Below are 21,833 nucleotides of genomic sequence, written 5' to 3'. Positions count from 1 at the left end.
TTCTTTCAACATTCTTAAGATGTTCCACTGTTTTCTGGCCTCCATAATTTCTGAAGAGAAGTCCACAATTATTTGAATTGATATTGCTCTATATATTCTCTAAATGCTTTCAAATGTTTCCTTGATCTTTAACTTTCAGAAGTTTGACTATCATGTGCCTACTCCCTTGAGTTATGCTATAAATTCCCAGTTTTATTACACTGTTTAGAAAATGTCTTTTCTATTATTTCTATTCTTTGGGATTTACTAAATATTTTTACATTTCAATACTTAATTTATATCAACATTTCATAAATACTTGACTGTGCAGTCTCTGCTTTTTTTGTGTGTAGAATTTGATAAATTGCTCCTATATATCCATTATCATTATACTATTTGTGTTTTGTCTGTCTTTGCCTATTATTTATTAGTCAATTTTTTTGGCCACTTAATCTGTCATAGACTGAGAGGAATTAAATTTTCCTTAATTACAATTCTTCTTTTTTGTTTTTTGTGTTTTTATATTATGAATGTTTGTGTTGTCTTGTTTGATGTAGGACCATTTATAGATGTTGAATCCTTATTTTAGATTACAATCTTTTCATTATAAAATTTATTTCTTTTAATGTTTTCCTTGTTTTTGATCTTGTCTGCTGAGTGTAGTAAAGCTTATGAGCATTTTGTTTGAATTTTCTTCATATATTTCTGCCTGATTTTTACTTTAAATTTTTGGGGTTAATTTTTTGATGTGTTCTTGTATGCAACATATAATTGAATTTTACTTTGTTATCCAACCTGAGGGTCTTTTCTTTTAATTTGTAAGATTAACCCATTTATACATATTAATATGACCATTACAGTCTTAGTTCTGCCATCTTGATTTTTGTATTATTGTATTTTTCTAAATATATTACCATGTTTTCTGTATTTCCTTTGCTTTCCATTGAGTATATTTTTCTTTAAGCAAGAAAGTTTATAGCTTTTTTCTACTAGTGACTATAAGTGACTTTTTTCTACTACTGACTCTAACATAGCATTCTTAATTCTATCTTTTTTGAATATTATCTGTTTGCTTCTCAATAATAAACTCATCCCTATCATTTTTTTTTACAAATGCTTTTTAAATTATGAAAATATGCTAACACATTTACAAGAGACCTGGAAAATACAGAACAAGGCACATGTAGTTCCACTATAGATTACAATTACTTTTTTAAGTAGAAAAATTAAGATTTTTAGTTGAAGTTTCATTATCAAACTCTCAAAAATTAATAGAATGAATAGACAGAAAAGTCAAAGGATATAGTAGACCTGGAAAACACTATGAACCAATTCAATATAATTAAGATTTATACAATTTTCACACCTCAGTAGGATAAAAATTCTATTCAAGTTCTCATAGACTGTAAACTAGGAGACACTGAAACATATCCAGTTCATAAGACCAGGTGCAAGAATTTGATGGTCATTTTAAGATATCTTTTTAAATTGATTTCTAACATAATTCCACAGTGACAAAAGAACAGACTCTGTGTGATTTCAATATCTATCATTCATTTTTAAAGTTGCTTAAAATTACCATTATTAGTTATATTATGTTTACGAAAAAGTATGCTTCTACTTGGTATGCCATCTTCATCAGTGTATACTAAATCTTCATTGTGAAACATAAGAAATCTACATATTCATACTCTTCTCACATTTTCTCATCCTTTACCTCCCTTCTTTCATTAGTCTTCTCAGACAAATTTCATTTTTTATGGCATGTTTTATTTGATTTCCTATAAGGCATACAATTATTACTATAGAAAGTTGGTGTAATTCCAGCCTTCTTAATTAATTTGTGGATTTTTATTCGGATTTTCATTCTGGGGTTAGAGTAAGAAAGCTTGTGCCAGCAGCTGGCATGCTGTTAAAAGTTAAAGGTCTTTCTCTGGGACCCTGGGGTAGAAACAGTGTGATGAAGGGGTAGTTTTTAAAGTTCTGCTCGGTTTTTTTAGCAAACATCCATGGTAGACTTCTGGACTAGGGGTAGAGTGCTGGATTTCAGATCTGATTTTACAACAGTTAACTTTGTTTCCTCATCTATCAAAAAGTCATTCATATTCTCACTTTGCTTCATTAATAGCTTTATTGCAGAGTTCTGATGAGATGGTTTGGAAGTACTATACAATATGCCTCAGAGATATCAGGTGTTAACAAGTTCTGATTTTTTTCCCCAGATACAAGTTTTTGTTAGAATGGAACTAAGTAGATTGATTTGATTGTTACTTTTATTTCCAAGTCAGTTGGCCCTTCTTGACTGGACATTGTCACTAATTTAAGTCAGAGGTCAGCCAGTAGCTGGCAGGAAAAGGAGGAAGAGGCAAGAGAAAATCAGCTGCTAAATAATCTTAAACTGGTTCCAGAGGAAAGCCTGAACAGAGTGAGCAAATTGTTTTGTTATAAGAAAATGCAAATGACTTAACATTAGTGGGCTTCCCTGGTGACTCAGATAGTAAAGAATCTGCCTGCAATGCAAGAGACCCAGATTTGATCCCTGGGTTGGGAAGATCCCCTGGAGAAGGATGTAGATGGTAATACTGACATTGTTTGTTTACCAAGAGCTCTTACCTCCCCTGTGCCATCTGACCTTCAACACCAAGAATAAATCGTACAAACTGAATACCTTTTAGAGATGAGAGAACTGAGACCAGGAGAAGTAAGCAGAGATTCAGGCACCAGCAGCTATTTAATATTAGAGCTGGGTTTCAAAATCAATTCTTCCAACTTCCTGTTCAGTGTGCCTTTCTTTTAATACATAATGTTTGATCCCTTTTTTTTTCTATCCCTGCCTCCCAATTCCCCCCCTCCCCTTCCATCCCCTGCCTTCTCTTTCCACCCCTGGTTCTCTCCCTTTGATCTTGCCTCTGTATTTTTTATCCTCTCTCCTTTCCTTTCCTCTTGTCTATTCCTCTGGGTGAAGACAGCGTCTCTTGTTAATATAGCTTCTTCTCTTAAGCCACGGAGAGGTCTTTTGGAACTTAGCAGAACATGTGCCAGCATATCCCTCATACTGGTGCTTACAAAACAGAGTTGTTTTGTTTTAGTCACTGTTTTGCCTTTGGCTTAATGTGAAGTGAGAGGGCGATGGGAAGAGACAACTAGAGGCTAAAGATCATTTATGTGTGAGATGAAGGAAGATACTCTTTAGATTAGAGCATTCATCAGACAGAAAACCAGGAAATGGCAAAAGGCCTGGCTTATCTTACAGGGTAACTGCCTTAACCAGTTGCTAGTACATAGCTTCTTGTACTAGTGCAGAGCTTATTGTCTCTTATCTGAGATGAGAACACTACATCTTATTTCTATCATAATTGGGTTCATTCCCAGATTTTAAGTAAAATTTAATTTTCATAACCTTGTATCTGTAACCTGTTAGAAAAGTGGAGGAGGGAGAGGAAGACTCCATTTCTATGAAATTAACCATAAGGTTAAACCATGACCAATCTTAACAGCACCAATTTTCTTACTGTCTGAATTTAGACAACTCACTTTAATTCCTGGGCTCTCAATTTCCGATCTATAAGATGTCAATTATAAAACTCCATGTCAGTCTTAATTCATAGGTCACTATAGATTTAAATGGTGGATGTGAAAGTGTTTTGTAAATTGTACAGTATTAAAATAATTGTTACTAAAAGAGTTCTAAAGATCCACATTTACTTAACAATGCTCCCATTAAAAAAAATATGCCCACAAGAGATAATGATGAGGAAACTGAGTGGTCAAGTGACTTGTATGTTAACATGTAGGTATGTGATGTGTGTATGTGTGTGTGCTTAGCTGCTTCAGTCATGTTCAACTTCGTGGGACCCTATGGACTGTAGCCCTCCAGAATCCTCTGTCCATGGGATTCTCCATGAAGGAATACTGGAGTGAGTTGCCATGCTCTTCTAGAGGGGATCTTCCTGACCCAGGGGTGGAACCCACATCTCTTACATCTCCTGCATGGGCAGGCAGGTTCTGTACCACTAGCACCACCTGGGAAGCCCATGGTGAGGTCTGAAACATGAGATCCTCTAATCTCAAATCCTTTGCCATGCAGGTAATTCCTACTGGCTATCAAATGCACTGTAATTTTTGTGAATAAATGGCCTCCATGTCATGACCTTTATTCCTATCTGAAGTTTGTAATGAGGAGTTAAGAGTTTAGATAGCCTGGGGTTTAGAGTCCCTTGGACTGCAAGAAGATCCATCCAGTCCATTCTAAAGGAGATCAGTCTTGGGTGTTCTTTGGAAGGAATGATGCTAAAGCTGAAACTCCAGTACTTTGGCCACCTCATGCGAAGAGTTGACTCATTGGAAAAGACTCTGATGCTGGGAGGGATTGGGGACAGGAGGAGAAGGGGACGACAGATGATAAGATGGCTGGATGGCATCACCAACTTGATGGACATGAGTTTGAGTGAAGTCCGGGAGTTAGTGATGGACAGGGAGGCCTGGCGTGCTGCAATTCATGGGGTTGCAAAGAATCGGACACGACTGAGTGACTGAACTGAACTGAGGGCTTAGAGAGCGGGTTCTGGAGTCAGGCTACCTGGTAGCCAAATCTGTTCTGGGTGGCCTAGAGCAAGTCACACTACAATCTGTGCCTCAGTTTCTTCACTTGCAAACTGGTGAGGGTAATAGCATCTATCTCAGTCTATGTTAAGGATTAAATGAGATAATACATATAAAATGTTTAGAAAAATATGTGGTGTGTAATAAGCACTTGAAGGATGTGAGCTTCTATAATAAGTTTGGGAGAAAGACACTGGTTTAGGGTTCAGGAATCTGGGTCCTGATCTACTTTCTTGATCAAAAAAGTCTCCCCTTGCTAAATTTCAGTTTCCTCACTTACAAATGTTTCAGATTTTTTTTTTAATGAGGTGTAGCTGATTTTCAATGTTGTGTTAGTTTCAGGTATATATCAAAGTGATTCATATATATATATATATATATTCACACACACACACACACACACATATTCTTTTTCAGATGATTTTCCCTTATAGGTTTTTACAAAATGCTGACTATAGTGACCTGTGCTATATAGTAGGTCCTTACTGCTTATCTATTTTATATACAAATAGTAGTGTGTATATGAGGGCTTCCCTCATAGCTCAGTCAGTAGAGATTCTGCCTGCAATGCAGTAGACCTGAGTTTGATCCCTGGGTCAGGAAAATCCCCTGGAGGAGGAAATGGCAACCCATTCCAGGATTCTTGCCTGTAGAATCCCATGGACAGAGGAGCCTGTGAGGCCCCAGTCCATAGGGTCGCAAGAGTCGGACACGACTTAGTGACTAAATCACCACCACAGTGTGTATATGTTAATCCCAAACTCTCAATTTGTTCCTAAATCTCTGAAAAATTTTTGGCTCTTTTTTCCTTTTGGTCTTGAAATCTTGTGCTTTGTGGTATTCTATCGATGAAGCAATTTTCCCAAAGTCGTTCTTAGAGGGCTGAATGATTTTACCTAATCAATTACTCCTATGAAAAATGTCTCCAAAAGATTTTCTGCTAGAAAATATTATTGCTGTCATATTGACATGCCAACCAAACCTGAGGGGGACGGTCAGGCCAAGAAATGCCTCCTTGCAAGAGTAGGCATTGCACATTTATCTCTCCATGCTGCTAAAAATTTGCATTGTGCTGGGAATTGCTGGATGTGGTCACCCCTCATACTGTCTGTAGAGATGCTGTGAAAACAAGGGCTGGGAGCTGCCCACTGTTGACTTAGTATAGCAGGAGAAGGGACTAGAGAGGAGGGCATTCCAGACGTTACCCCATCACCTCAGTCTTGCTCCTTTGGATCCAAAGACCAGTGAGCCGCTCCATGCCCCCAGGGTCCTAATTTGGCATCTCTTTCTCAGACAAGGGCTTCAAAAGGCCTCTCCTCTGCTCTGGGGGAAGCCGGCTCGTGGCCCAGGCCGATTCTGCTGGCTTCGCGTCTGTCAGTGCATCCTAATCACTGTTATAAGTGTGGTTCTGCAGAACACCTTGTGAAATAGTTTCCTATTGCTCCAGCAACATCTCCTGTCTAGACAATCTAATTATGAGCGCAGAGCAAACAGCTGAAGTGTTTGCTGCCCCCAAGGGTTGCCTAACTCTAGGAGTGGGGGTGGAGGACAGGGGAAGGGAGGGAGTGGATGGCAGTGGTAGCTTTTTGTTGACTTGACCAGAAAACTGAGTGCTCCAAAAGAATCTGGTTAACTTTTAATTAAAAAGAAATGATCTGGTGGAAGCTGGCACTTTGTTGTTTATCCAAACTCAGTGGAGGATTAAACATAGCGATTCATTTCCCTCCAATCACATCTTTTTCTTGGCTTCAAAGGTGGTTTGTGGTCTCTGCTTAAAAAAAAGGAAAGAAAAAGTCACTGATTTACTCATCTGCCCTCCCAGTAGCAGTTTGAAAATAAAAAGTGGCTCCCTAAATGTATGTTCTTTCCAAGTAGTAATTCGATTACATTCAACAATTCAACAAGTCCTTCCTGAGCTCCGGCCACGTGGCAGGCGTGATGACAAGGTGACAAGACCTGGATTCTGTCCCCAGGATGTTTATGGTCTCATGGGACGCAGACACACACATGCACTAATGTTTTAACCAGGCTTTGATTAGTGCTCCAGTGAAAAGCCAATAGTGCCGTGGGCACAGGAGAGGGGGAGAGAATTTCTCCTGGGAGATATGGGAAAGTCTTAGAGAGAAGCTGGACCCTGAGCAGGTCTTTATAGGATGAGCAGAATTTGGGCAGAGAGATAGTGAGGAGTTGTCCAGGCATCAGCAGACAAATGCCAACTAGCGTGATCTTGCCAGGTCTCCTGTGGGGCAGGGTCCCAGCTGTTAAGAAGGTACGGTGGAAGTTTTCAAATGGTTTTGGATGATGATATGAGGTGTTTATTTTTATTTAAAAAATTTTTGTTGGAGTGTAGTTGATTTACAATGTTGCATTAATTTTATGTGTACAGCAAAGTGAAATAGTTATACGTACACATATATTCATTTTTTGAATTCTTTTCCCTTTTAGGTTATTACAGAGTATTGAGTAGAGTCCCCTTTACTATACAGCAGGTTGTTATTAGTTATCTATTTTATATATAGTAGTGCATATATGGTGGTCTTCCCAGATAAAGAACCTGCCTGCCAGTGCAAGGAGATGAAAAAGACAAAGATTCAATCCCTAGGTCAGGAAGATCCCCTGGAGAGGGAAATGGCAACCCACTCCAGTATTCTTGCCTGAAGAATTCCATGGACAGAGAAGTCAGGTGGGCTATAGTCCATAGGGTTACAAAGAGTCGGACATGGTTGAAGTGATTTAGTATCACACAGTATATATATATACATATATATATATGTATATGTATACACACACACACACATATATATATGTATATTATATGTCAATCCCAATCTCCCAATTTATTTCTCCCCCTCTTACCCCTAGTCATCATAAATTTGTTTTCTACATCTGTGATTTTAATTCTGTTTTGTAAATAAGTTCATTTGTACCCCCCACTTTTTTTAAGGATTCCACATGTTAGTGATATTATCTGATATTTTTAATATGAAGTGTTTAGGTTTTAGTCATCTTAAGATCTGAGATGATGAAGGTTTTAGGAGAAGAGACAAAATGATGGGCATTTTTCTTTGGGAAGTTAAGGAGGGAGCAACAACAGAAGAGGTGGTTTGAAAGAGACAGAAACTTGGAAAAGGGGGCTGGCTAAGGGAGAGATGTTTAGATTCTCTGAGGGTAGAGTTGGGAAATTATAATAACCTGAACTGGACCAGTGGATATGAAAAGGAGGGCATGGGTGTGAAGACTTGGCTGCAGTAGAATCTCTGGCATGTGATGGACAAATTGGGTGTTCTTGGTATGGGAGGTGGAGAGAGGGGAGGGTTGTGAGCCTGCAATTGGAAGACACTCTTCATGTTTATTATCTAGGGTGGCTGCTTGGCTACTCAAGCAGGGAAAGGTCGGTGGTTGGAACAAACTGTTTGCACCGTTGACATTTACTGAGCACTTGGCATTACCTGTTGCTAGGCTGGGCGCTGTGATGCCCTTGTGCTAAAGAGTTTCTGCCTTCATGGAGTTCACAGTCAAGGGGGCAGTCAAATCATCATACTGTTACACAGAAAATTACCAGAGTGAAAGTGCTTTGAAGAAGAGATATATGGGTTGTGTGAATTATAGACTGTTGTGTAACAGCTCACCTCAAAACTTGGTAGCAGTACATAAAAATCACTTATTATTTCTCTGCTTCTGAGGAGTATGGGTGTGCCTTAGCTGGGTCCTGTGGTTCAGATCACTGGGGCCATGGCATGTCAAGCTCACTCTAGTGGTTGTCCGCAGGCTCAAGTCCTCACTGGCGGATGGCCAGAGAGATGGGTTCCTGCCATGTGAGCCTTTCTCTAAGACTACTGACAACATACATGGCTGCTGGTCTTTCTTACAGGGGACAAGGGAAAGAGTGAGAAGGAACATGAGAGACTGAGCAAGATAGATGCTACCATGTTTAGGTAACCTCATCTTGGAAGGGACAGTTCCTCACCATGTTGTATTCAATAGAGGCAAGTCACTAAGTCCAGCTCACACTCGAGTGGTGGCTGTCACCTGAGGGCAAGCAGGGCAAGAGGTGGACACTGGAGGCTGTTGAACAAGCAGCCTTCCACGTGAAGGTGATCAGGACCTTTATTAGAGGGTTTAGATCTCAATTGGAGGGTAAAGATGAAGGAAGGCTTCTCTGAGGGAGGGCTTCTGAAACTGGGACTGAAGGCACAAGGTGAAGGAGGTTACGGAGAGTGGTCCAGGGAGAGAATAGTTCATGTAAAGGAGAGAGACAGAGAGAGCCTGGTACCTCTGTGGAACTATTAACAAGTCAACAAGAGGGCCCAAGGGACACCAATGTGGAGATGACTTTCAAATTTAGATGCTGGTGAGCTTATGGCATTTGGAAGAGTTAGAGTAATTCAACTGGTATCTGTCACTTGCTTTGGCAGGCATTCCCTAGAGAGGTTCAGAGTTAAAACTAGTTTGAAAGCCCTTGCTCTAAACTGTGGGACTGTTTCTGGTACTGCTGGGAAATGGTTCTGATTCAAGTGTATAAAATGAATCAAATTGCCCACTTATCTCTTAGGATAATTACTTATTGTGTAATGTGATAATGTTCATAAATCGCCCGAGGCTTTTTGGGGAAAGGTATTATATAAACACAAGGATTTATTAGTGATGATGGAAACAGATTTGAGGGATAAGATCAGATGTGACTCTTGATGCTATGGCATTTGACTCCAAACTAAGAGGCCTATGAAGTTCATGTGAGTTCTTGAGGAGGGTTTTAGGTTAAGAAATGGAGGCGGCAGAGTATTGAGAGGTGGATGGAATGGATATAGGCATGGAGAGGTAGGGTGGAGAATGGGGAGTGCTCTTTTTAGCTCATTCACTCTGAAAATAAAGGGCACTTGCCATTTGTCAATCTGTCAAATGAATGTGACTATTTAGAAATGCAACATGGAGATTTTACTGGGCTGGGAATGAGAAAGTCTGAATTCTTATCCCTATTTTGTCTTCAATGTTCTGTGTGTCCTTGAAAGAAAGTTGTTTTCTCTTTCAGAGCCTTATTTTACCCCCATGTAACATGATGGGTAAAATCAGATGATCTTCAAGGTCTCTGCCATCTTGTGGGCCAGTAATTTTATAACTTTTTCCATCATTTCTGCTGTGAAATGAAAACAATAAGAGCTTGTTGACAGTGAAGGAATATTGTGACCAATGACAGTTTTTGTTTTGGGAAAGTTTAACATTGGTGGCAGAACTTGAACTTCTGTGCATTTATTTTGTAGACCCTAGGGATAGATGAAAACTGCAGAGAGAAAATAGGCAAGAGTTGGTGTTTGATACAATTTTTCTAGCTTCAACTGACATATTATTCTTCTTTCTCCTCTTTTTACCCCACTGATCTTCTCCTAGTCCAAATTCCCTAGACACAGACATGTAGTTCATATTTTGGAGTTAATAATATCCACCCTATAGAGGATTAAATGAAAACATTGAGAAGAGCCAAGCTGGTGACTGTTATCGATGCTCCAAACATATTAGTTTCCTCTTGCTTTCCAATTTTTTTTTTTCTATTAGGAAGATAACACTCTCCATACATGTTTTTTAGTACAGCAAAATGCTAATAGAGACCTAGGAGCTTCCCAGGTGATGCAGTGGTAAAGAATCTGCCTGCCAATGCAGGAGATGCAAGACATGCATGTTCAATCCCTGGGTTGGGAAGAAATCCTGGAGAAGGAAATGGAAACTCACTCCGGTACTCTTGTCTGGAAAATTCCATGGACAGAGGAGCCTGGTGGGCTGCAACCCATGGAGACACAAATAATCACATGCAACTGAGCACAACAGCAATAGACAGCTACTCCCTGAAAAGCTACCGAGTCACTGAGTGGGGCAGCTAGGGCTGCAGGTCTATGCCGTAAATTTCACAGGAAAGAACTGATGATCATTTACTTTACTCAGGGCCTGTTACTTCATGGCAAACTAACGAAGACCTGGAACCTGTTTTCTGATGGAAATAGGAACTTGATGAATTGGTTTGAAACCACCTAAGCCCTGTTAACAGGTGATTCAGGTTTATTTCTGGGAGCAGGGAAAGCACATGTTAAAATGCTCCTAGGAACAAGACAGTACCCTGGCCACCTGCCCCCAGTTCAAGCCAAGCAGGAGGCACGCATAAGAAGGGACGACTCTACAGGTGTGCATAGAGAAGTGACCTTAAATGCAATGCCTGGGCACCTGAAACACCTAGTATTACATTTTTCATAATACCATTTGGTAATGGGGCAGCAGGCAGAGGAAACCAGTTTTAACATAAAACCTGAATTATCATTAAGAACATTAAGTAATTAATAGTCTTCAATTTTTTAGTTAAAAAGTCATTTCAGCTATTGAACATAGTTACAGACTTTGTGGGCTTTCCAGATGGCACTAGTGGTAAAGAACCCACCTGCCAATGCAGGAGATATGAGACTCGGGTTCGATCCTTGGCGGAGATCCCCTGGAGGTCTTTGGAGGAAGAACTCCTGGAGGAGAGCATGGCAACCCACTCCAGTATTCTTGTCTGGAAAATCCCGTGGACAGAGGAGCCTGGCAGGCTATAGTCCATAGCATCTCAAAAAGTCCAATAAGACTGAAGTGAGGTAGCACTCACACACAGACTTTATGTGTTTCTCTTGCATTTCCTGCCCCCTCTTTCATGGTAATTTGGATATTGCTAGACCTATATTCAGGAAACAAGCTTTAACTGTAGTTGTTTTAATGTGATGATTCAACAAATGAAAGACAGTGCCTAGTCTGTAGGGTAAGAAAGATGAATTATATATTGGTCTTGCCCTCAGATAGCCTGAGCTCTAACTGGGAACAGGGTGAGTAATTATATAGAAAACTAATTTTCACAGAACACTTGACACAATAAACCCGAAGTGAAAGACAGAAGCAATGTATTATCGAAGCAATTCTGAGGCTTTTTTTTCTTTAAGGTTGGTAATTTTTGCTCAAGAGACAGATGAATTTGGTTAGAGAACAGTGCCTTATAGACTGGGGGGGAAGTATTATCAAAAGGCATGATGATGCAAAAGTCTAAAACATTGTTTCAGAAACCATGACCAGTCTCTTGGGTGGCTGGAGGGTAAGGAGAGAGGTGGGAGAAAGGAAGGGGAAAGGAGAAATGGATTTTCCAGGCAAGATTACTGGAGTGGGTTGCTATTTCCTTCTCCAGGGAATCTTCCCGACCCAGGGATTTAACCTGGGTCTCCTGCATTGCAGGCAGATGCTTTACCCTCTGAGCCACCAGGGAAGCCCTTTGATTGGCTGCTGCTGCTGCTGCTGCTGCTAAGTCGCTTCAGTTGTGTCCGACTCTGTGCGACCCCATAGATGGCAGCCCACCAGGCTCCCCTGTCCCTGGGATTCTCCAGGCAAGAACACTGGAGTGGGTTGCCATTTCCTTCTCCAGTGCATGAAAGTGAAAAGTGAAAGTGAAGTCGCTCAGTCGTGTCCGACTCTTAGCGACCCCATGGACTGCAGGCCACCAGGCTCCTCCGTCCGTGGGATTTTCTAGGCAAGAGTACTGGAGTGGGGTGCCATTGCCTTCTCCTTTGCTTGGCTAGTGGGAGTCAAAAAGCTTTCATTGCAGGAGAGGTTTTCTGCATATCTGTGTCTCTACAGCCTGTGGAACATGAGTATGTGGCAGGCACATCACTGTGTACTCAGTGAATGGTGAGTACATGGCCAGACCAGTTAGTGGTGTGTGGGATGGATTGGAATACTGAAAAACATATGATCAGATCTTTGACTCAGTCCTGGTAAGAGGTGTTGGATGCTTGGCCTAGGTATGAAAAGGAGAAGTCTTAAATGAGAATCTGAGTACCATACTCTGCAGGCAACACTGATTAGTGGCCTCAGACTCCAGTGGAGCAAAGTCACTTGAGAGTTAACTTAAATGGAGATGAAGTCTGAAAGCAGAATTGCTTGGGGTTTCTGGACCTACTATCCTCAGCAAGTATCAAGTTACATCGCATACTATGATGAACTGGGCAGCAGACAAGGATTTTGTCACACATGCTCTTGACTTTGCCTTTGGGGACCTATGCCAAGAATGCCCTGGATTTGATCTTGGGTGCGGTGCTGTCCACTCACTCATAATGCCCTGGGAGGCGTGTTGACAAGGATGGGTGGATGGTGGGGTTTTGCTGAACTATTTCTTGGCAAACTTCTGGGAAAAGGCGTTCCCCAAATGCCACAATACTGTTATTTTTGAGAAATGGACTGAACCCAGGTGCCTGATTGGACAAGGCCACTCCCAATTTCTTCTAGATAAATATTTGGTTGCCAGGAGGTTATATTTAAATGAGAAATACCGCCTTAGGAAGTTATTGCCTAGTAATTCCTGCAGAGGGCAGGATCCCATCCCTTCTGGGAAATGTTTGAGAACCACCCCAAAACTTACACTGTACTCACTGCACACTTAGTGTGGGGCATCCAGCCTGAGGTTCTCTAAACTCTGTTGCTCGGCGAACAAGAAAACCTATCAGTGTTATAGATACTGCATTTCTTCGAGGGAAATGCTTCTGGTCTTCAGTGTCATAATGGCAGAAATCTGAAGCACAAACAGAATCTGAGTTACGGATTTGGCTTTAAAGAAAAAAATAAGTTCTCTGAAAAAGAGCTTGGTTCTTTCTGGAATCCAACTGCAGAGTCTGGGAAGCTAGAGAATTTGGATCTTTCAGACATAAGACATTCTTGACTTTGATCTTGCTACTCATAATCAATGTGTGAATGTTGGTTTTTCAGGCCCCACCAATTTTTTTCCTATGGTCTTCTCCTAAAATCTCTCTATGGGGAGAATCCTTTTATGTATTTTCTTTCCATTTTCACTGAATGAGACTATTAGGATTCAGCAATTAAATCTTATAACTTTTTGGGGGAATCATCTGTCTTTAGGAATTCTTCATTAGTTGTTTTAAGCACTCAGAACAAAACATAAAGGAAAACACATAGCAAAAAACAAGTATAAGCACAACCAGTCCATTCTGAGGGAGATCAGCCCTGGGTGTTCTTTGGAAGGACTGATGCTAAAGCTGAAACTCCAGTACTTTGGCCACCTCATGTGAAGAGTTGACTCATTGGAAAAGACTCTGATGTTGGGAGGGATTGGGGGCAGGAGGAGAAGGGGACGACAGAGGATGAGATGGCTGGATGGCATCACTGACTCGATGGACGTGAGTCTGGGTGAACTCTGGGAGTTGGTGATGGACAGGGATGCCTGGCGTGCTGTGATTCATGGGGTCGCAAAGAGTCGGAGACAACTGAGCGACTGAACTGAACTGGACTGAAGCACAAACACAAATAAAAAGGCTATCATTCTGAGGTTCCGGGTCAAGGTTCACTGTTTTTGGTCCTCCTATCAAGATCCATCTTAAACACACATTCTTCTTAACTGTGTGTGGCATCAAGGTCACATGCTGCGACTCTCCTCATGATTTTCTGAATCATCTGTTAATCACCAGCAATGTATTATTTTTTTGTTTTGTTTTTACCACTTTGGATGCAATTTTTCATTAGGATATCCACTGAGATAGATCCCATAAAAAAGAAGAAATGTTACCCATGTATACCAGCTTAAATACAGGTGAGAAGGGCCTTGTTCAGCAGATTGGGCTGATCCCCCAGGCTATGTAGGGTCTGTTTTGGTGAAAACCCATCTGGAGGAATGACTTGAGGTGGAGACCTGGGGACACTTGGCCAAGTCAATGTTCAAGATTTGTTTCTTCTGATGCAGAAGAACCTGTTAATTATGATGTATTTAAATTCTTTCAATGTGCTATTATCATAATTAAATACATAAGTGATAAGAAATATAGGTTTTTGGACTTGGAAAGTAATTTAGAATATCTGGCTCAATCTTCCTCATTTTATAGATGTAAACTGTGGTCTTAGGAGACTGTATCCCAGACCCCCAGTGGCAAGGCTGAGAGCAGAAACTAAAGAAGGAGAAATAACCAAAGAGGTTTGGCATTGATGTATGCCTGTAAATTCTAGCATTTTAGGTTTTCTTCTCTGTATGTCATCAGAAAACGGAATTCTGCTTTTTAAAAGCATCTAGGGAATGACTGACACATTGGCCATGAAGATAGATGTAGAATTAGAGTTTTGACTTTCCATAAATGAGCTCCCTGACACCAGTATTGAATGTATTCTCTCTTCTCTGGACTGTTCCTTAAACACCTGGAGAGCAAAGAGAGCAGTCTGCAATCTTCCAGGTGTCTTTCAAAACTGAAATTCTATAATTTGAAATTGTTATCTGAGTATTCTTAAAATATAATAATAATGATATACTGAAGCAAAAACAGAAAAGAATCAGTTGGTTTTACAGAAATCATACCATATTGAAGGGAATGTGCTTGGATATCAAGAGTTTTAAATTTGACAAGATCCCAGCATTTAATCCCTCATACCTTTGTCTAGTGTTATTCTAGGGAAGAGCCCTTTAACAAAGTTTTCCTTTCATTGCTTCATAAAATTTTCAAATGACAATCTCTTTAAATTCTAATTTTCTGAAATCCATGCAGTTCCTCTGGGCAGTTGCTGGGTGGCAGCAGAAGTGCTGAAGTGGTGGCCTATAGAGAAAGAATGGCAGAAGGGCTTCAAGGCTCATTGGGTGCTGAGTGTATGCCCTAGTCCTCATGGCCAGTGAATGACACAGCTGGAAGGGCTCATAGGGCTGCGACTGGTAGGGGAGGGAGGAATTTTTCCTTTCTCATTGTTTGTCACCGGTCCTTTGAAGAGGGTGGTAAATAATTATGGTAGCTGCTACAGTTTATTAAACAGCCACTGTGGGCCAGGCACTGCATTAGGCTCTTTAGATATGTCATTGTGAATTCAAATATCACCATTAGCAAGGTGGTATTTTCCCACCTTCCCCCCCCCCCATTTTACAGATATTATTCCCATTTTACAGATGAGGAAACTGACGAAAAGAAAGATTATCTGAACCATCTTTGAGGCCACAAGGCCAGCCAGTGCTTTATCTGGGCTGAAACACAGGATCCCTATGACACCAAAATCTAGACTTTTCTTATCATGGGGATGCTGAAGAAATAAAGATAAAGCCAACAAAGGAAATCCCATCTCTGTTTTTGAGTTGAATTAATCAATGAGTCAGGGAAAATTTTGACTAGAGAGAGAATATTAATGTCTGTTTCCAATATTTTAGTGTCCTGGAATCTGCAAGACCTTTGCATAGTCAGTATTTGCATTCACACACACATGTACACACACATGTACACACACACACAGAATCTCATAATAAATGCAGTAGGGTTGGTTAATTTTTAATTTTTTAAATGAAGAAACTGAGGCTCACTTGAAAGAGAAGTCGTCTTGGTAAAGTCCTCAGTAAACAGAAGACTTGGGTCTCCTGATCTTTAGGCTGGGATATTTTCACCAAACTACACTGCCTTGAAGAGATGGGCTATTTTCTCTACATGGGCTGTCCTCTAAGATCAGTTCAACCAGGACTTCCCTGGTTGCCTAGTGGTTAAACATCCACCTGCCAATTCAGGGTATGCAGGTTCAATTCCTGGTCCATGAAGATTCCACAGGGCTTGGGGCAACTAACCTGTGTGCCACAATCACTGAGTCTGCACTCTAGAGCCCTTGGGCTATAACTACTGAAGCCTGCTCGCCCTAGGACCCATTCTCTACAACAAGAGAAGCTACCTCAATGAGAAGCCTGTGAACTGCAAATGGAGAGTAGCCCCTGCTAAACACAACTAGAGAAAGCCCAGAGCACATCAATGAAGACCCAGCACAGTCATAGAGAAATAAATAAATACATGCCCCCCAAAATAAGTTCGACCAAAAGTAGAGGAACAGTCTTGGGCCTTAATGTATAGAATTGAGATGTTCTCCATCCATTTGATGGCCTCTGTCTTTCAACACTAGCTGACTCCAGCCCACATTTATGATGATGCCTGTGTAAGCTGCAGCAGCTTCCAAAGTTCTGCACAGGGTAGATGTTTCACTTAGCTTGCCCATCGTGCACGTAAAGAAACTGTGAACATGTTGCTTCTTTACTGAAGGCCCTCTGCTGGTGCCAACTTTCAGATAAACTTAGCTACATGCATCCTAGCAGGAAATAGAAAAGAAAGTAATCTAGATATCTTGGTTATTGTACATGCTTATGTGATACATTATTTATTTGGGGGTAGAATATACATAAGAACTTCTTTTGAATCTTGAATATTGGAGGTTGTATCAGAGAACTTCTAGAACTAGAATGAGCCTTAGAGATGATCTAAGTCCAAAAGTGGGGAAGTTATTTATTTAAATCAAACTCCTTTACAAAGTCATGGGTGACTGGGGTGTCCTGATCCCTTAGGATGGAGCCTGGGCTTGAGAGCCAAATAAATGTCAGTTTGAATCCTGACTCTATTATTGACTGGTAGTAAGACCAGAAGTTAAACTGTTGATGTCTCTGAGTCCCAGTCTCATCTTTAAAAACAGAAATAATTATAACTACTTTGTAGTGTAGTTGGTCAGTCTAAATAAGCGAGTATATTTGAAAGCCTGGTGCTTATATACTCTGTCTTTCTTATCTACCCTGATGCTCTGTGTCTTTCATTTGGTTTGGATTCTTAATGAGATCATGTGTTTTGGAGTTTACAGCACAAATGAGCTACATGATACAGGAGCACAGCTCAGTCCTTGATGGGAAAAATACAGTGCAATCAATCCCTTTTTAATTTATTTACATCATAAGTTAACCATGTTATAGCATGCTTTTCCCATATGTAGTTTTAGCATCTATTATTACACTGGGATCTGCTTTGACTTGTATTTCTGAACCTGTATAATTAAGTGTTATATTATAGTGGGCTTCACAGCACTGGGTAATGAAAAGAACTCTGGCCTTGTAATCAGCGGGATTTTGTGCCAATTCTACCAGGCACTAGCTGTGTGATTATAAATGCCTCCTTTTCTATGTATGAGGATTTTAGTTCAGGTGATCTGTAAGGTTCTGATAAGTTTTTAGATTTGATTTGTCTATATTTTCTTCCACTGGTATATATTGAGACCTCTGTTTATTATGTCTGCATTGTGCCTCTCATGGGTGTGAGCAAGTGTCATTCTTCTAACTCAAATCAAATTAATTGTGCAAGATTTAGGGGCTTCCCAACCTTACACCTCTATTGATAAATTGAGTAGGGTTTTAGTTACTTTTTGTTGTTGTTGTTTTGGTATTAATTGCAGAGCCTCAGTACTAAACAAGATCAGCAAGTTCACGAGTCAGCTTAGGCAAGGATGGACCTTTACAAAGTACCCCAGGTTACAGGAAGATGGCACTAGAGATTCTTGTCTTAGAAAAATGATGAGGCTTGGGATCTGGAATGGAATAGAATCACAGAATCACTAAATTGGAGACCACCCAAAGCAGATACCTTCTTTCCAGCAAACTGGATAGATGGTTAGCCAGTCTCTGTTTGCAGGCTTCTGGTAAAAGAGAATTCACAACTTCTCACTTTGTCTCTCCCATTCTGGGAAGCTCTGGTTCAAATGATCTTTCCTGTATTGAGTTGAAATAAGCTCCTCTTGAAGCTGTCACCTGTTGGTCATAGCTCTCTGTAGCTACACAAAATGAACCTCTCTGTAGCTATACAATATGAAGAATCGGTTCATTAATTCAACAACTATTGAGTTCCTATTTTATGGTAAACACTGTGCTGAGCTCTGGATAGGCAAAATATATCTTCCCCCCAACCCCCCACACCAAGGGGCTTATAGTGTGGCTGAAGAGCTAGACAAGTACAATGTCAGCTGCAGTATGATGAAGCAATTGCTGCTACATGAAAACAAGTGGTTTAGATCCCGTGGGAAGCACATCTTATTTAGATGAGGAAAGATATACCAAAGAGTTTGAAAACCTCCTTCATCTCTATTCTCTGCAGGGTAACTGCACTTCCAGGATGTAATAGCCAGTGTAATTTTGGAAGTCACAGAAAGACTTGGGAGACTTGAGTTCTAAACCCAGTTTTGCTACCATTGTCCCAGTGAGACATGGAACATGTCAGTCAGTCCGTTTCCAGTAGTGAAAGTGAAAGTTGCTCTGTCGTGTCTGACTCTTTGTGACCCTATGGATTGTAGCCTGCCAGGCTCCCCTGTCCATGGAATTCTCCAGGCAAGAATACTGGAGTGGGTAGCCGTTCCCTTCTCCAGGGGATCTTACCAACCCAGGAATCATACCAGGGTCTCCTGCACTGCAGGAGGATTCTTTACCAGCTGAGCTACATTTTCAGTAATAGAGGCTGCAAATAGCACCATTTCAGGTTTCTAGTCCTGGACATTTTAAAATAAACAGTTGATACACTCATCTGTTGAATCTCCCAGTACTTCCCTCCTCTTTATTTCTGTTCCTCACTAGTCAGCCTAGAGTAGAAAATCAGCTTTTGAACTGTGGTGTTGGAGAAGACTCTTGAGAGTCCCTTGGACTGCAAGGAGATCCAACCAGTCCATCCTAAAGGAGATCAGTCCTGGGTGTTCATTGGAAGGACTTATGCTGAAGCTGAAACTCCAGTACTTTGGCCACCTGATGCCAAGAGTTGACTCATTGGAAAAGACCCTGATGCTGGGAGGGATTGAGGGCAGGAGGAGAAGGGGACAACAGAGGATGAGATGGCTGGATGGCATCACCTACTTGATGGACATGAGTTTGAGTGAACTCCAGGAGTTGCTGATGGACAGGGAGGCCTGGTGTTCTGTGATTCATGGGGTCGCAAAAAGTCGGACACGACTGAGCAACTGAACTGAACTGAACTGAATTCTCCCTGTGTCTGGGCCTTATCAAGTTTCCTGAGTCCCCCTCTTCCACACCTTGTGTTTGCATTGGGGTGACCCTTAGCTTGGGTCTGAACTGTTCTCAGCATTAAATTAAAAAGCACTGAGGACTTCCCTGCTGGTCCAGTGGTTAAGACTTTGCCTTCCAATGAAGGGGTTCAGATTTGATCTCCATTTGGGAAGTTCAGATCTCACATGCCTGGCGGGCCAAAAATCTAAAACATAAAACAGAAGCAATAATGTAACAAATTCAACAAAGACCTTAAAAATGGTCCAAAAATCTTTCAAAAAATAAAAAGCATTAAATTAAAAGCACACTTAGAGACACCCACAGAATTTTTAAACATGCCCAGGCGTATTAGAAGTTGCCCCTGGGATCTTTCCATTGACCAGCACAAAAAAAGATGACTCAGGCTATGTCTGCCTACTCCTATGTGGAAATAATGTTGCATTTGTCTGAAAGCCAGTGAAAAAAAGATGTAAGCTGAAGATGGCCTGATGACAGATTATTTTGTACCCCAAATGCCTTGATATCTCAAATCGTTTATTTAAAAAAATTTTCCACTCTAATTTTTTTCTGATCCTTGGGAGGAATGTTTAGAGAAAGGGCTAGTTGACCAGACTCAGAAGTCTGAGAAGTCTTTTAGAGCTGAGATAGCCATTACTCTCACCTGTTTCTGCCAAGCTCTGATAATTTTTTGTAACTAACGTAAAGTGAAGATATTGGATGAATGAGACATCACACAATCACGAGAGAAATGTCTTAACGATGAATATGGAATCCAATCTTAAGTCCCATTACATAAAATACTATTTTCTTTGAGATAGGAAAAAAAAATATAATTGTCATTTGTTTGGTCTGTCTGGGTAAATTTCATGGTCAATGCCAATCTTTCTTGGAGCTTTTCATATTATGCAGAACTTAGAACATGGACACAAAGAGATGGTGGACTCACTGAATTTTGGATTTTGAATGCCTCTCACGTGTATGGTGGGGAGAGTAGTAATTAAGGTGTGGGACTTAGGTAGTAGCATCGAGAATTCTCTAAAACCATGTTAACAGAGTATAGATTTTCTAATGCAATTTCAATAAGCTTTCACCATTGATCCAAATTTTTGCCAAAGAATCCCCAGGATTTGCTATATTCTCTCTCTCTCTTTTTTTTTTTTTTTAAATAAGGCTCGTCCCTCAGCCTGGCAATAAGTTTTTCATCAACTTAAATATATTTGGAGAGAGTTGACTAATTTTTTTAATCATATTTAAGAACATATGAATAGCTATCAATTCCTACCTTCCATTTAATTTTAATCTATACTTCTTCTAAAGCAAATACAAGCCAGTAAGTTTTCCTAAGAGCATATCTTGGAAATGTAGTGAATTTTTATATATGTATAAAAGTGAAGTTTATTATTGACTGTAATAATTTTAACCCACGAAACCATTCATTTATCAAAACTTTACTGAAGTTAAGGCACTGCACATATTTATGCCATTTGATCGTTCTAAGAAGAGAATAGAAAATGCATCAACTATAGGGAGTCCTGAGGCCTTTTCTCTTTTGACTGAACTCCTCCAAATCAAGCTTCTACTTGATAACTTGGCTCAGACACCAAGCAGCATTCACAAAAGTAATATTTCGAGCCAGGTTCAAGCGATTTGTTTTAATAGAATAAACACGCATTGGATATGAATATGTGCATATCAATATCTCTGGTGTAGTGACATAGAGTTAAGTAACACAGTCCTGCTATAAAAGGTGTGTTTTGCAATAGTTAATTTGAGCATAAGGCTTCCCAGTTGGTGCAGTGGTAAAGAATCCGCCTGCCAATGCAGGAAATGAGAGGCTGGGGTTTGATCCCTGAGTTGGGAAGATTCCCTGGAGTAGGAAATGGCAACCCGCTCCAGTATTCTTGCCTGGAAAACCCCATGGACAGTGGAACCTGGCGGGCTATAGTCCATGAGGTCGCAAGAGTCTGACACATCTGAGCGACTGAGCACACACGCGCACAGTTTGACCATATGGACAGCTGTGCTTTAGGGTGTGGTTAGCTTATGCCACTGGAGCAGAGTTGACACCAGAGAGAATTCACAGAGTTGTGGCTCTATCCGGGGAACATAAAGGAAGTGGTTTATGACATGACTTTGAAGGAGAGAGCTAGGATATTGGTGGGGAACTGGGATGTAAAGAGAGGATTAGGGGAAGAGGGTGGTCCAGGTGGAAGGTACAACAAAAATAAAGTCACATGGTCAGGAAAGAGCAAGGAAATACAGAGAAGAGTGAGTGGAGTTTATTATTTATTAAGTATAATGAAGGCATAGGGAATGATAAGGCTAGAGATGGGGCCAGATAGCGGACGGAGGATTGGATACCAGGATAAAGTGTTTGTGCTTTCTTGGTGGCCGTGGACCTACTATTAAATTGTAAATGAGGAAGTGCATCCATTTA

At 40.6% G+C, this 21,833-nt stretch overlaps 1 protein-coding gene and 1 long non-coding RNA gene across 3 annotated transcripts in view; one reads left to right on the top strand and one right to left on the bottom strand.

The window, feature by feature from the left end:
* The window catches only part of TPRG1 (tumor protein p63 regulated 1), a 201,750-nt gene that overhangs the window by 118,096 nt on the left and 61,821 nt on the right, over window positions 1-21,833 (top strand). The gene's annotated exons all lie outside the window — the stretch shown is intronic.
* Window positions 6,206-13,314, bottom strand: LOC132346268 (uncharacterized). The gene is made up of 2 exons (XR_009496053.1): window positions 13,001-13,314; window positions 6,206-6,349 (listed from the first exon to the last, which is right to left on the bottom strand). It is a non-coding gene; the product is annotated as an uncharacterized lncRNA (long non-coding RNA).

Source organism: Bos taurus, chromosome 1, assembly GCF_002263795.3.
Source record: "Bos taurus isolate L1 Dominette 01449 registration number 42190680 breed Hereford chromosome 1, ARS-UCD2.0, whole genome shotgun sequence".
NCBI lineage: Eukaryota > Metazoa > Chordata > Mammalia > Artiodactyla > Bovidae > Bos > Bos taurus.
This window is presented reverse-complemented; position numbering and strand designations above follow the sequence as displayed.